Below are 16,432 nucleotides of genomic sequence, written 5' to 3' on the forward strand. Positions count from 1 at the left end.
AGGGGACACAGACTCTGGAACTTGAGACTGGGGAACTTGAGAGCAGGAGACGTCCTCTTCAGAGCAGGAACCAGAGATGTCTACTTCAGAGCCTGGAGGCGTCGACCCTTGAACTGGAGGCTCGTGGAAAGGCTGAACCGGAGCCCCTTGGACGGGCTGGGCCAGAGCCCCTTGGACGGGCTGGGCCAGAGCCCCTTGGACGGGATGGGCCGGAGCCCCTTGGACAGGCTGGACCGGAGCCCCTTGGACAGGCTGGACCGGAGCCCCTTGGACAGGCTGGACCGGAGCCCCTTGGACAGGCTGGACCGGGACCGGGGCCTCTTGGACCTCATCCGTCGAAGCAGGATGCGATGCGTCCACCGGGACCACCACCGAGACAGGATGCGATGTGTCCTCCGGGACCACCACCGAGACAGGATGCGATGCGTCCCCCGAGACCACCGCCAGAGCAGGATGCGATGCGTCCTCCCGGACCACCGCCAGAGCAGGATGCGATGCGTCCTCCTGGACCACCGCCAGAGCATGATGCGATGCGTCCTCCCAGACCACCGCCGAGACAGGATGCGATGCGTCCTCCCAGACCACCGCCGAGACAGGATGCGATGCGTCCTCCCGGGACCACCGCCAGAGCAGGATGCGATGCGTCCTCCCGGGACCACCGCCAGAGCAGGATGCGATGCGTCCTCCGGGACCACCGCCAGAGCAGGATGCGATGCGTCCTCCGGGACCACCGCCAGAGCAGGATGCGATGCGTCCTCCGGGACCACCGCCAGAGCAGGATGCGATGCGTCCTCCGGGACCACCGCCAGAGCAGGATGCGATGCGTCCCCCGGGACCACCGCCGAGGCAGGTTGCGATGCGTCCCCCGGGACCACCGCCAGAGCAGGTTGCGATGCGCCCTCCGGGACCACCGCTGAGGCAGGATGCGGTGTGACCTTCGGGACCACCGCTTGGACAGGATGCGGCGCGACCTTCGAGACCACCGCTGGAGCAGGACAGATGGAGGCGGGACCCCTGCTGGACATGGATGTGGTGCGGACCCTGGGACCACCGCTGGACATGGATGCGATGCGACCCCGGGAACTACCGCTGGACCTGGACAGGCGGAGCCTCTCGGACAGGCGAAGGTGGAATCTCTGCTGGACGAGGATGCGGTGTGACTCCTGGGACCACCGCTGGACGTGGACGCGATGCGCCCCCTGGGACCACCGCTGGACGTGGATGCGATGCAACCCCTGGAACCACCAATGGACCGGGGCAGGTGGAGCCTCTTCAAAAGGCGGAAGTAGGAACCCCACTGAGCGTGCATGCGGTGAGACTCCTGGGACCACCGCTGGACGTGGATGCGGTGCGCCTCCTAGGACCACCACTGGACATGGACGCGGTGCGCCTCCTGGGACCACCGCTGGACGTGGACGCGGTGCGTCTCCAGGGACCACTGCTGGACGTGGACGGGACGGAGGGACTCGAGGCTTGAGCGGTGTAGCAGCAAAACCTTGCGTCTGTGAAGGCCACGAAGTAGTAGAAGGTCTTCCGGACTGCCACTGTTGCGTTGTCAGGTACCCGTTGCGCAAGACGGCCGCAGCAAGCCTGGACGGAGGAGTGGAACCTCTGCGTGGCTGTGGCCTGATGGCCAGCCGCGTTCCCCAGAACGGTGACACCTGCTCCTTCTCTAGTTCCATGAAGTCCAGGAGCGTGAGATACTCCATGGCACGTATGAAGAGAGAAAAAAATACTCCCAAGTGATGTGTCGGCGTAGGGTCAGAATTTGGCCAGATTATTCTGTCACGCACTGAACTCTGAAGACCCGTGAAGACGCCAAACACAGTAAAAATATATAAAAAAGTCTTTATTCAAGGCAGAGGTACCTGGAGGGCAAGGCTGAGGCAGGTTCAGAGACAGACAAGGTCCAAATGGCAGGCAGTGAGCAAGGCAGGGGTCAGGAGAAAAACGAGGTCTGGAGGCTGAGATCAGGCAGGGTGGATGGCTGGAGAATTACTGGCAGGGCTGTAATAATCTGGCATCTGTTGACTGGATGGCTGTTTCTTTTATAGCAGGGGAAGCAGGTGTATGGGATGAGGCTCATTACAGGAGCAGGTGGAATGAATGGAGCTGATTGAAGCTGACAGAGGTTGCTGGGGAAAGCAGGGCTTGGCTGGAGCTTGGTGAGAGGACAAGGTGAGCTGAATGAGGAGGAAATGATAAGGCAGATGAGGGTAAAGGATGGGAGTCATGACACATATCACGTCTCTTTATTTCACAATAAAGTTTTATGCTGGAAAACTTTCCTGAAACTCAGTCCATCTTTTTTCTTCAGTCCACATAAACGGCACATTAAGAGCTTTTAATCTAAAACATTAACATATTACCAATTTGTTGACCTTATTGCTGGAGCAACACCTCTGTATCCTTAGGTATTAACATAGGAGAAACAAACATGACTCTCTATAAGAGTATAGGGAAGTTACAGAATTTTCATCTGCATTCAAACAGTAATATCCCAATTACCAGAGGAGGAAAGAGTACTAAAATTTCCTACTTAAGTACGAGTACCAATACTTTGATAATTTTTTACTCAAGTACAACTAAAAGTACTTGCCTAAATTTTTACTCAAGTAAAAGTAAAAAGTATTGTAAACAAAATGTATTCAAAGTAAAATTTACTTAGTTACATTTTTGTCAGCGTAAAGATGGCTACATGTAAGTAGAGCAAAATCACAATGCCAGTTCACAATTCACTCGTGTGCATGCACACACACACACACACACACACACACACACACACACACACACACACACACACACACACACACACAGTTTGATGGAGGGATTTCTGTCCAATCAGTGAGAACAGGACGTCCACATTGATTGGACGAGGTTTTTCTAGGATTGTAGGTTCCAATTGTGATTAAAATTATTCTTTAATTTGAAAAAAATTATATATTTTTAGATGCCATCAGCATGTGAGGTATCTCAATGTTCTCATGACAAAACTCTAACATGAGACTGTGCTCTAACCTGTCACATAACGAGCTAAATGAAAGTCAAACATTTCAGATGGACCGTATGACAGCTGCTAACGTTGGCCCTGCCCTACTTTACCTCTACATTACAGTTCCTTTATCCATGTCCATCCTAGAGCTCCTCTCTGACCTTCATGCTTATTTAGAGCAGCTGATTTTTAAAGTTAGCAGAGTTCATCCTGGGTAGTGGGTTCACTCACTCATAGGCATCATTTTAACCGGGGACGCCGGGGACATGTCCCCGGCAAAATTTGTGATTGACAGCTGTGTCCCCCCCACTTTAAAAAATGCCTGCTGATGAGGATTTTTGTTTTACCAGCTCAGATCTTATACCAGGGGTCGGCAACCTGTTCCCATCAAAGAGACATTATTACCCGTTTCCCACAGTAAAGAAAACACCGCAGTAGCCGCTGCGTTGTGGGCGGGGCCTACCCTCAGACAGCAGAGAGCTGCTCACAACCAGGTGACAGCAGCCGCTACCGGTCGCTCGCATGAGCGTCGCATCCGTGGGGGATTCAACACCCACACTTTTCCAGCTGTTTTGCTCACCTCCACACCAGTCTGGTTTCTTTACGTCGCACTCACTCTGTTTGCCTCATCTCCTTCTTCACCTCCGCTTCTGACAGCCGATGTCGGGTTTCCAGGAGAGCAGGAGAGGGAGGGACGGAAGAGCTCGACTGAATTCATAATTTTACATCTTGACATTAGCTGTACAAAGTCTGAGTTTGATAACGTGAAGAACAACAATTTGCAAAGGTTTATAACAGGCGTGGCGCCAGGTTTTCATTTTTGGGTGGGCCACGGTAATTCTGGACGAACCTTAATAAGCAGTGACTTAGTGAAGCAGGCAGGTCGCGCTGGAAAATTTAGTTTAAAAAGACGTCATAAATGTTTTCCCCGTCATTTTTATTTCTAAAATATGAAGTAAAAACTCCCAGTTTAATTTTCATTCATTTTTCATTAATATGTAGTCTACACCCGTGCGTTAAGTGGACCATCTTCCAGTAAAACAAAGCATCCAGCCCATCTCTCCAAATGCGTAAAATGTGCATCAGCCGCTAGTTAGGCGCGCCGCACGCACCATCAGCTCCGTCAGCCCAGACAAGAGCAGAGCAACTACAGACAGAATAGAGGATAATTGTGTCTGGATGTGGATGGAGATTACATTTTACAGCAGCCTGATCATCATTTAAATACATAAACTATCACCTGTCTTCTAGTCCACGCTATCAGCATTATTTTAATTGGTGTGTGTGTGTGTGTGTGTGTGTGTGTGTGTGTGTGTGTATGTGTTTTCCACTTCAAACACTGGTCTAACCAACCAGACCAGCGTGTCCAGTAACATATTAATGTTACACTTCATGTAGGCTAGGAACATTTCACCTGCCGTGGCCCGACCGCTTCTGCTCCACATAAACTTTGTGCGTAATCAAATGTCTCTACAGGTGCTTTATGAGCTGAAGAGCTATTCTGCCTCAGACTGGATGCGTAATGCATCTCCATATTAGAGAAGGGAACAAGCGCTGTTCAGCCAAAGTTTCATAATTTCATAAAAAGAACATTTTTCCAAGTGACACATCCCTCAGAGAGACCGGGTTTCCAGAACGCTTCAGTGGGAGGAAATCTTATGGCATGCACCGTGGTTCTGCGCTGCGCTGCGAACCCCAGATCTTCTGTCCACCGTGGGCGCTCCGAGCCGCGCTGAACACAGTGTCCAGCATAAAGCTCTGATGTTCTGATGAGAATCAAGTTACCTCTGCGATGTGTGTAACGATTAAAATGTCAGCTCATCCATGCGCATCAGTGTGCTTCGGGGTAATTCTTTCAAAACAACCAACATCCTTGAATTTATCCGTCAATATGTGGCAAGGCGGAGAAACGAGGGCCCGGGCGGGATTCGATCCCCAGAGTCCCAGGTGAAAGTCATACGCTCTAACCAGTCAGCCAAAGGGACATCCCCTTTTCCAAGTAGCCAGGGCGCATGATCTATCGGGACACTGTGACAGGACACTCACACTGCCACACCTGATTATGAAACTTTGGCTGAATAGTGCTTGTTCCTGTCTCCAATGTGGCGACGCATCCAGGAACCTGTCTGAGGAGAATCCCAGAATCTGACATCCTCCAGCTCAGGAAGCGCCTATGATTACGCACAAGCGTGACGCGTCAACCCGGTCTCACAGTAAGACCGGGTTGGACCTGTTCAGGTTTACGCAGACAATCTTTACATTTAGAATTAGCTTACAGATGTAAAATTAATGCAGTAAAATATAAAGCATTTTATTTAAATATCCATTCATTATTTTACAAGCACAGAGAGCCGCATCAGATGCATGGAAGAGCCGCATGCGGCTCCAGAGCCGCGGATTGCCGACCCCTGTGCTAGCCAACTTTATTGTCCCCAGCAATTTTTAAACCCCACTCAAGTGTATGGTTATTGTCCCCAGCAATTCTGGAAACAAACTGACGCCCTTGCACTCACTCATTTAACCCTTCACCACTGAAATCAGTTTGTTCATTCCAATCCTCCTAAATAATCCTCCAATCATCCAACTGGTATCCTTAAGGGTCCCGTAACGTCCATCCTGTCAGAATAGGCCTTGGGAGCCCAGGTGTTACTAGAACTAATGGTGTCTCCTCACCAGCGTGAGCCTCCAAACTGTGATGGTTGGTCTCCAAACATGAACTTTAAATTCATGCATTTATCTCCTCTTGTAGCACTTTAACATGTTTTAAAAGGCTTGTATCATGATAAGTTACACCTCCCAGACCAAAGATAAGATAAAACATTATCATAGACACTGTAGAGACGTCATTATTTATTTATGTTATTTTCCTGAGCCATTACTTCAGCCAAGATATAGGATGCATGGATTTGATGAAACCATGCTGTCTCATGCAGTCCAATATGTGTAACACACACACACACACACACACACACACACACACACACACACACACACACACACACACACACACACACACACACACACACACAAAGCAACTTAACCCTCTGATGCATGAATTAAGAACAGTGCCACTTTCACATTCAGTATTCCTCAGTCATGTGCAGTGATGCTTTTCATTATTTTTAATGTTACTGGACTTTTTATTTTATTGATCTTTTTTTAATCTGTTCTATGAAAACCTGAATAAAATTATCAAAAACAGGTGGAAGTGAGTGCATCCATGGGGAATATTTGAAAAGACTTATGTCTCACTCTCAGGTGTTCTTCAGCATCAAATAAATTGTAGAACATGAGGAAGAAGAACCGGTGATCTGAGGCACTCTGAGGATTTCATTTATTAAACAAGGAAACACCGACGTGTTTCTGTACCACCTTCTTCAGGACATAAACCTTTCTGCCCTGAAGATGACTCACTAATGTCACAAAAACTAATGTCCATCCTTTTTTACAAATTTACAGTCTAACTGGCAACAACATCTTAAGGAGACAATTTCAGATGTGTATGTTCAGATTATTTAATATTCTCAATGCTAAATCAATGCTGCACTGACTGTGCCAAAAACAAGTGTCTGGTGTGGATTTAAATAAATTAATTTTGCATATCGATATACGTGATAAGCCGTTTAATTTGAAAAAGTCCGTTTCTACTGCTGATTACAAATAGCCTAACAAGTAACTTACTCACCTGGTTCTAGATGCTGAGACTGTAGCTCAGTAAATGTGCTGCTGCTGCGTGATGCCTGGATAGAAGACGCTGCAGCGTAAACAAGAAAGAGACGAAATAAGATCTCATGCTGTGTTTAGGCAGTTCTCACTCCCCGCCGGGCCCGGCGGCAGCGGGGAAGTCCCCGCCACGGCCGCGGCGGCGCCGCCCGCCCGATGTGTCGGACAAAGTTGCAATTTTGCTACACCCACACCTAACGTTCTTCTGATATACAAATATTAAATTCATATTGTATGCGTACTTAAAACTTGAATCGAAGTTCATAAAAAGGCTGCGATCATACTCCAAAAACCAGTAAAAAAATCTTACATTCTTCATCATCACAGTGAGGCTCAACAGGTGTAGAAGACAGTCCCGCCCCCGTGGTGTCAACAGGTGCCTGTCGTGGCTGCAGATATTGTCTCACTGCATCTGGACACGACGATTCAAAAGTAAAATTAATTGGTTAAAGTTATGAGATACTGTATTATGAATGTAAACAGCTAGTGAGGGTCCGTCCATGGACCGTGCGTGGCAGGAGAGGCAGTTAGCTACAATGGTAACGCAAAAAATTCCTTTGCCAAATTTATAAAGTCTACATACCTCTGCTTTGGGCCCGTTTTTTTTCTTCCTCCTTCCGTCGCTTTCGGAATGCTGATCCCGATGGCTTAGGTGTTCTGTTTATCGTAAAAGATATCAAAAGTTTAAACGCGACAACAGGATGTCCTACAGTGCTGCCCTCGCACGTGATCTACGGCACCCTTAACGGTCAAATGCTTCGGAGCGGTGGCCCAAGCGGGAGCTCGTCATGCAGCCAGATCATTAGAATTTAAATATTGATGTTTTCATTTCATGTCATTTCAGAGGGGAATTTTGAGTATGTAGAGAGTGCATTTCATATAACAAACATACATTTAATAAACTTTTTTTATTTTTTTTTATTTTGCACCCTATCCATCAGATGGCACCCCAGGCGGCCGCCTGTGTCACCTGTCGGCAAAGCCGGCCCTGCAGCCAACAGTAAGTTTACTTCTACTCCTTAACCATTTTCAAAACACATTTTAACTGAGACACGTCATATCACACTTTCAGAGTTCTTTTAGAGTGTTTTTAACCTAACACTAACCTGCGAGATATGAAGAAATGTCAACAGCAATGACATACACCAGTGCATCGTTTCATGTCCGTATCGCGTCTGATGCGAGGGGCGGACAGTGTTGCCAACTGTTTTTGACTGGAAGTAGCTGAAGTTCCCCCCAAAAGTCGCTAGATGTCGTCATGTGACGTCACGTGCTAATTTACATATTGATTACGTCATCACGCCTTATTGGCGTTCATTTTCCCCATAGCATCTAAAAGATATACTAAAAGGGAGGAAAATAACAAAAACTATGTTATGTGTTAAAGTTATTAATTAGTATGATTGAAATGGCCCAAATTGCTTTGATATGTAACATAAATCCCAAAAGTACCAATAAAGCGACATTAAGACGGATATGGTGTGGTGATCCAAACAGTTTTGTTGTAGGATACAACTCAGACCTTCTGCTCTCCTCATTCTCACAGCCATTTTCCTAAAAAGCAGTTTTTTTACACCTCATAGTTTCTCAACTTCTCTGTTGTGTATTCTCTCCATCGTTATTATAACGGTGCACAGAGCAACAGGGAGTGGGTGTCTCATGGTATAACCATCCCTGTGTCTGAAGGAAATTCAGATGAGCCACAGAGCTGCGTGTGTAAACGGGACGGTAGTTGAGAGTCCCGTTGAATTTTTTTGCCAAATGCAGGAAAAGCCAAAGTGTCTGACGGCTGCAGAACCAGACATCGCAGGTTGACGCCTGCGCCGTCTCTAGTAGAAGCGTGAGCCTGCAGCAGCAGCAGACGTAAATCGGCAGACTCAGCCTCTGCAACTGTACCGTGTCGGTGAATCAGACCGGCCGAAAACGGTTTATGATTGGTCAGTCCTCATGCACATGTGCAGATTATCGTTCTCTTTCCTTACTCCCGGAAGAACAGTTCAGAGTGCAAATGGTTTCTTTGTTGCTAATCTGTAGGGAATATCTACAAGAAAGTTCTACAGAAAGTAGCTGTCGCTAGGTTTGTCACTCCTGACACGTAAAATTATCTAAACCATTTCTCATCCCCCAACAGTTACACTAAAGATACCTTTCAAAACCATGCACTTTATTCAGTAACTGGATGTATGGTAAAAGCCTTGCAGATATACACAATGACTGGGTGGAAATATGGATGGAGGCTGAAAGGGGAAACAGTGAGCCTGTGGTTGGTGTTGCATCTGGCCAGGTCTTTTCTCTCTAGTAGAACGTCTTAGCACAGGTGGGTGATCTTCATTGTTTTAAGATATCTCTTGGGGATTCTGCTCTCCTTGTGACTCTGATCCATCATCCTGCTCTTCTTGGAGTTCTCCCACAACACTTTCTCTTTCAGATGCAGAGCCAACTGCGCTTGTCCTCTCAAAGTGGGGTTTTGGTGCAGCGTGGTCCTGAGTCCTGCTGGGGTGTATTAGGTGTGAGTGCTTGCCTCGAAATTCGAAGCCAGTATTGTGGTGCTACAGCTTCCTCATCTGAATCACTGGTTTCAGTGTCACAAGTCTTTTGAACATCAATAGGTTTCACCTGCCTTAGGTTTTGCTTTCCTTGTTTCGGTTGGTTTTTAGCAGGTGGTTCCACAGGTAGGTCATTCCCTTGGAGCAGCAAGTTTCTGTGAAGTGTGCAAACAGGACAACCTCCTATCTCTGGGCTCACCTTGTAGACTGGATTGACACCTAGTTGCTCTCTGATAATATAAACTTTTCTCTCCCAATAGGGGTTTGGTTTGCATTGCCCTCCTCTCTCCATCAGATTTCTTACTAAGACCCTGTCACCTGGCTGTAAAATCACTCCTCTGCTGCTTCGATCATAGTATTGTTTTCCCTTTGCACTGGACTGCTGACTGTTGTCACTGGCTATCTTGTATGCCTCTGCCATTTTCTTTGCCCACTTTGCAGCATAACTTTAAAGCATAACTTTATCAGCAGCAGTCTTGCCAGCTTTGTTCTTGGTGGGGTATGCTTGCGCAAACCTCGTGAAGTGATCAACTATCACAAGAATGTACTCATACTCACCACGGCTGGCTTCAAGATGCAGGAAATCGATGCAAACAAGTTCAAGAGGTGAGGATGATGTTAAGCTCCCCATCGGCATAGCAGTTTTTTTTTTTGCATCACACAGCGACACTTGCGAGTGATATATTCTTTGATGTCTTTTTTCATTAAAGGCCAGAAAAATCTTTCTCTTGCCAAGTTCAACCCTCGTTCAACACCAACATGTCCCATGTTGTCGTGAAGGTGGGTCAGAACTGTCTGCTTGTAGCTGCTTGGCAACACTAACTGCTTTCGACCCAAAACTTTTCTCCACAAGAGATCATTTTCAACATGCAGTTTACTCCATGCTCTTGCTAGCTTCCTTGTTGGTTTCTCCAGCCCTGGGTTCTTTTCTTTAAATTCAAAAATCATTCCAATCACTGGATCTTTATGTTGTTCTTCTATCAGATCACTATGGTTAATCGCTGGGAATGACTGGGTGGGGTTTGGGTTTTGGGAAGAGATGTTAAGAGCTGCGACCCAGGCAACTTCTTTCTCATGAGCTAGTCTGCTACCTGCCCATGCAGTACACTTGCCGCCTCCTCAGACAATGTCTCTGAACACTGATTCATGTAGGCACCGATGTCGAGTGGACAAAATGTGAAAGCATGTCAGCATCCACATTTAACTTGCCTGGCTTGTATTTTATTTCAAAATGGAAGTCCGCCAGTTCTCCCACCCAGCGATGACCTACTGCATTTATCTTGGCCGTGCTTAATATGTAGGTCAACGGATTGTTGTCTGTAAATACAATAACATGTGGTGCGTAAAACAGGTAGTCCCTGAATTTGTCGCACACTGCCCACTTCAAGGCCAAGAACTCCAGTTTACCACTGTGAAGATGGTAATTTTGTTCTGCTGGTGTGAGTGTGCGTGAGCCATAGCCAATCATTCTAAGCTTCTCATCTTGCTTCTGATACAGAACAACTCCAAGGCCTTGCTGTGAAGCGTCAGTATGAAGTATAAATGGAAGGTTAAAGTCTGGGTATGTGAGTACTGGTGGGCTGGTGAGAATGGTTATAAGATGTTCAAGGGCCTGCTGGTGTTCCTGGTTCCACTCTACAGAGGTTCCTGATGGCAACTGAGGGCTCTTAGATTTCCCTCCTGATGGCTTTTTTTGTGTGAAGTGGATTTCCCTTGGAGTATATCATACAAGCGTCGGGCTATGCGTGAGAAGTCCTCTACATAGGCTCAAAAGTAGCTCAAGAAACCAAGAAGTTTCCTAACTTCTCCAACAGTCTTCGGGGCCTTCTCCTTCAGTGCCTGTACTGCCTCAATATCCTTAGAATATACTCTGACCCCATCTTTGGACACCAGATACCCAACATATCTCACTTCCTTTCGAAAGAGCTCACACTTTTCCGGTCTCACCTTTACTGCACTGCAAAGCTTGTAACTCACTGCACAATACTTCCACATGCTCCTCAAAGGACTTAGAGAAGCATAGGACATCGTCCAGATATTGTATGCAACATTCATCCCGCAATGTGCCAAGCATCACCTCCATGCTTCTTTGGAAAGCAGCTGGTGCTTTTGAAAATCCAAAGGGGATCCTGACCCATTCATATAAGCCCCAGGAAGTTGTGAAAGCAATTAGATGCCTTGAGCACACTGATATAAACCCATGGTGGTAAGCTTTGCCCTGGTCTAGAATTGAAAATCAGGCATAGCCACCAAGTGAATCTATCAGGTCCTGTATGCGGGGAAGAGGATGCTGGTCGGGCACAGTCTTTCTATTCAGTTGGCGATAGTCAATACACAGCCTGAGCGACCCATCCTTCTTCCTCACACAGAAGATGGGTGCTGCATAGGGCGAGTGAGACTTTACAATCCACCCTTTCACCAACAAGTCTTCTATAGACTCCTTGACTTCCTTGTACATCGGCTTTGGAAGCATACACTTTTTGCTGTTTACTCTGTCAGTCTAATTGACATTTTGAGGGATGGGATGCATCCAATGTCGTTGTCATCATTGGCAAATGCTGCAGATTGTTCAAAGAGCATTTTCTTGACCACCTGTTGCTGTTCGGGGTTGAGGTGTGAAATGTCAACGGGTGATAGCCATGGCTCAGGTGAGGTTGTGGTGGGGTTGGTGGTTCTAACACCTACACTCACCTGACTAGCTGCTGTCTGTTCTTTGTTCTGGTCCTCATTTCGTCTCAATTCTATGACCTTTGTGATGTACTGGATAGAGCCCACTTATGATCTCCTCGGGATAACAATATCATGCTTATTGTGGTTAGAGATAGGTAGGGTAATGAGAGGCCACTTACTCCTGTTCACCTCTAGAAGACCCTCTCCCACACTCAGTCACTCCATCGTGGTACTGTCCGAAGGTTCGTAAAAGATTACAGGATCAGATGTATCAAATGATGGAGGTACTCTGCACCGCACATTAACTGTCTTGCCAGCTGGAATGTTCACATCCTCTTTTCCCACTCGGATTGCAGCAATCCTGTCATCTAAGTTTTCCCGAGTCCGAATGAAGCAGACAATAGCTTGTACCTGGTCAACCTCTACACCAAGGGTCTTCCGGAGAAGGTCAATGACCATGGTGACTGAGTCTCCGGAGGACTCTTTCCGGCTGATCATCTCTTGAAGTACATTGGACCCTAGCAAGGGCTGGGGAAGGGGGAGCTGGCTGACCAGGAAAGGAACCTGTATTGCCAATTCTGGACTGTTATTTCCTGGAAGGTTGACTGTCAGCTCCACCCATCCATCATACTGTATGGTCTGTCCATTTGCAGCATACAGGTCTAAACTTTCCCCAGAGCCAAAGAGGTCTTTCAGAGGTCGCACTGGGTGAATGGGGATAAATGTCTCTCTCCAGATCCTGTCAATAATGCTCACTTGTGACCCAGTATCAAATAACACCATCACTGCATGGCCACTGATGTAACAGTTCAGCAAACTCTGCAAACGGATGATCTCTGCCTCAGTGAAACCCTCTCGAAGCCCCTCCTCTATTAGTCTGGAGATGTTGTTGTAAGCGATGTCACAGTTTTTATCTCCAATTTGCCCTCCATGCACCTTAAATTCTTTGCGCTGTAGGTATGGGAGGTCCTTTAGGGTTACTATCCTCTTGGCTTCTTGTGATGGCGGATGGAGCTGTTGGAAACCACTTGTGCCCTGATGCAGTGTACCTGTCATGTCTTTCCACTGTTGCAACTTTTTACTTAGTTCCTCATGGAGTAACTGTAGTTGGTCCACCCTATGAGTGTAAGCTCTAGAATTATGGTGTTGTGTGGGAGGGGGTGCAATGGTGACTGTTTGGGGATCTGAGATTTGATCTATATGAATGTGGCTCTTATCCTGTGCAATGTGCTCAGCTGATCTAATGGATATGTCTGTGGACATTTGTTTGGGTTGTCAAATTATCCTCATGACCAGTTAAGGCAGAGCATTCAATTACATTACACACCAAGTCATTTAACATCAACAGCTGACTCATACCTTCATCTTCAGATTTAAGTAATGACTCTGACTGCATGTAGTCCAGAATGAAGTCTATACAGTCTTCTTCATCACCCGCAGCCACACGCTCCACTTCATTGATGTCCGCTGCACTGTCTTTGGCCGGTCTGTAAACATCTCTCCCAGACAGCTTAAACAAGTTCGTCTTGATGCTCCACACTAATTGCTTACGAGGTGTAGACATGATATGTTCTGCCTACTTCCACAGCAGTGCGACTCCCTCAGATAGATGAAGACCCTGCTCTGGCTCCACCCACTCCTTCTGGACGTCCACTGGTTGTGGTCACGGCCTCACGTTGTCCTGATGGTTCTGGTATCAGATAGCCTGGTGGAGGCAGATCCCGGACAAGCCCCCAAAATGTGTTACCGGTCCCAAGAATGGTACCACAGCAACAAAGTTCGCATCTGCGGGATATGAAGAAATGTCAGCAGCAATGACAGACACCAGTGCATTGTTTCATGTCCATATCACATATGTGTGTGTGTGTGTGTGTGTGTGTATATATATATGTATATATATATATATATATATATATATATATATATATATATATATATATATATATATATACAGTGGGGCAAAAAAGTATTTAGTCAGCCACCGATTGTGCAAGTTCTCCCACTTAAAATGATGACAAAGGTTATTAATTTACATCATAGGTACACTTCAACTGTGAGAGACAGAATGTGAAAAAAAAAATCCATGAATTCACATGGCAGGATTTTTAAAGAATTTATTTGTAAATCGGGTGGAAAATAAGTATTTGGTCACTTCAAACAAGGAAAATCTCTGGCTCTCACAGACCTGTAACGTCTTCTTTAAGAAGCTTTTCTGTCCTCCACTCGTTACCTGTATTAATAGCACCTGTTTGAAAACATTATCTGTATAAAAGACACCTGTCCACAGCCTCAAACAGTCAGACTCCAAACTCCACTATGGCCAAGACCAAAGAGCTTTCGAAGGACACCAGGAAAAGAATTGTAGACCTGCACACGACTGGGAAGAGTGAATCTACAATAGGCAAGCAGCTTGGTGTGAAAAAATCAACTGTGGGAGCAATTATCAGAAAATGGAAGACATACAAGACCACTGATAATCTCCCTCGATCTGGGGCTCCACACAAGATCTCATCCCGTGGGGTCAAAATGATCATGAGAACGGTGAGCAAGAATCCCAGAACCACACGGGGGTACCTGGTGAATGACCTGCAGAGAGCTGGGACCACAGTAACAAAGCTCATCATCAGTAACACACTACAACGGCAGGGAATCAAATCCTGCAGTGCCAGACGTGTTCCGCTGCTGAAGCTAATGCATGTCCAGGCCCGTCTGAAGTTTGCCAGAGAGCACATGGATGATACAGCAGAGGATTGGGAGAATGTCATGTGGTCAGATGAAACCAGAGTAGAACTTTTTGGTAAAAACTCAACTCGTCGTGTTTGGAGGAAGAAGAATACTGAGTTGCATCCCAACAACACCTACCTACTGTGAAGCATGGGGGTGGGAACATCATGCTTTGGGGCTGTTTTTCTGCTAAGGGGACAGGACGACTGATCTGTGTTAAGGAAAGAATGAATGGGGCCATGTATTGTGAGATTCTGAGCCAAAACCTCCTTCCATCAGCGAGAGCTTTGAAGATGAAACGTGGCTGGGTCTTCCAACACAACAATGATCCCAAACACACCGCCCAGGCAACAAAGGAGTGGCTCCGTAAGAAGCATTTGAAAGTCCTGGAGTGGCCTAGCCAGTCTCCAGACCTCAACCCCATAGAAAATCTGTGGAGGGAGTTGAAAGTCCGTGTTGCTCTGCGACAGCCCCAAAACATCACTGCTTTCGAGAAGATCTGCATGGAGGAATGGGCCAAAATACCAGCTACTGTGTGTGCAAACCTGGTAAACCTGGTTGGGCCTCTGTTATTGCCAACAAAAGTTATGTTACAACGTATTGAGTTGAATTTTTGTTATTGACCAAATACCTATTTTCCACCCTGATTCACAAATAAATTCTTTAAAAATCCTGCCATGTGAATTCGTGGATTTTTTTCACATTCTGTCTCTCACAGTTGAAGTGTACCTATGATGAAAATTACTGACCTCTGACATCATTTTAAGTGGGAGAACTTGCACAATCGGTGGCTGACTAAATACTTTTTTGCTCCACTGTATATATATATATATATATATATATATATATATATATATATATATATATATATATATATATATATATATATAATTTATTTATTTATATAGATATATATTAGGGCCGTGACTTGATTACAAATTTTTATCTAATTAATTAAAGGCTTTGTAATTAATTAATCTAAATTAATTGCATATAGATATTTGACCTGAGAACAGTAAGCATTTTTCTCACATAGATTTTTAGTTTACCATTAAATTATGTCTGTTTACATATAAGCTTAAGCAACAAAATATTGTTTATTTTTGTTCAACCAAGTCCAACAGACCAGTGCATTACTGTAAGTGTAAATAGCATATTTAGAAATATAGTTGCCTACATTTCAGAAATTCAGGGACCCCTTTAGGTAGGTAGACCTTCTGTAAACAGTTTTTTAAGTAAAACATAATACTTTCAAGTATATTCAGAACATTGTAAACCCTGAATATTACTGTAGAAAACAAATCTCTGCGGCTTCGGAGGCCAAAACAGACTTTGTTGATTAACCAACAGCTGGTTTAAAGAAAATAAATTTCTCCAAAAGACTGTGCCAAAAATGCCCTGAAGCGTAGACAAATACGGCATATTGAGATCAGCGCCGGCAGGGACTCAATCTCCCATGATCCTCTGTAGCTGGCAGCAGCTTGATGACGTCACCAAAGCGACGCCGGAACTTACACAGGTTCCGCCCGCTGGACAGCCAAACTATAAGACCTGAAGCGCGGAGAGAAATTTCCTCTTTTGTCCAGGATTCAACTGGCGTGAAGAGGCACTCGTTTTGCTACCACTCCAGACAGCATGTGCAAGAGGCCTAGCTTCTGGAAGCAACGGAACAACGGCATCTGACTTGCGCAGCGAACTCAAGAGGGACGCCTCGTTGTTTGTTCATTCAAATTTTTTTTCTCTCTCTTTTCCTCTCGATTCTCTTATAGCCAAAACA

This window comes from Nothobranchius furzeri, chromosome 2 (assembly GCF_043380555.1).
Source record: "Nothobranchius furzeri strain GRZ-AD chromosome 2, NfurGRZ-RIMD1, whole genome shotgun sequence".
Lineage (NCBI taxonomy): Eukaryota > Metazoa > Chordata > Actinopteri > Cyprinodontiformes > Nothobranchiidae > Nothobranchius > Nothobranchius furzeri.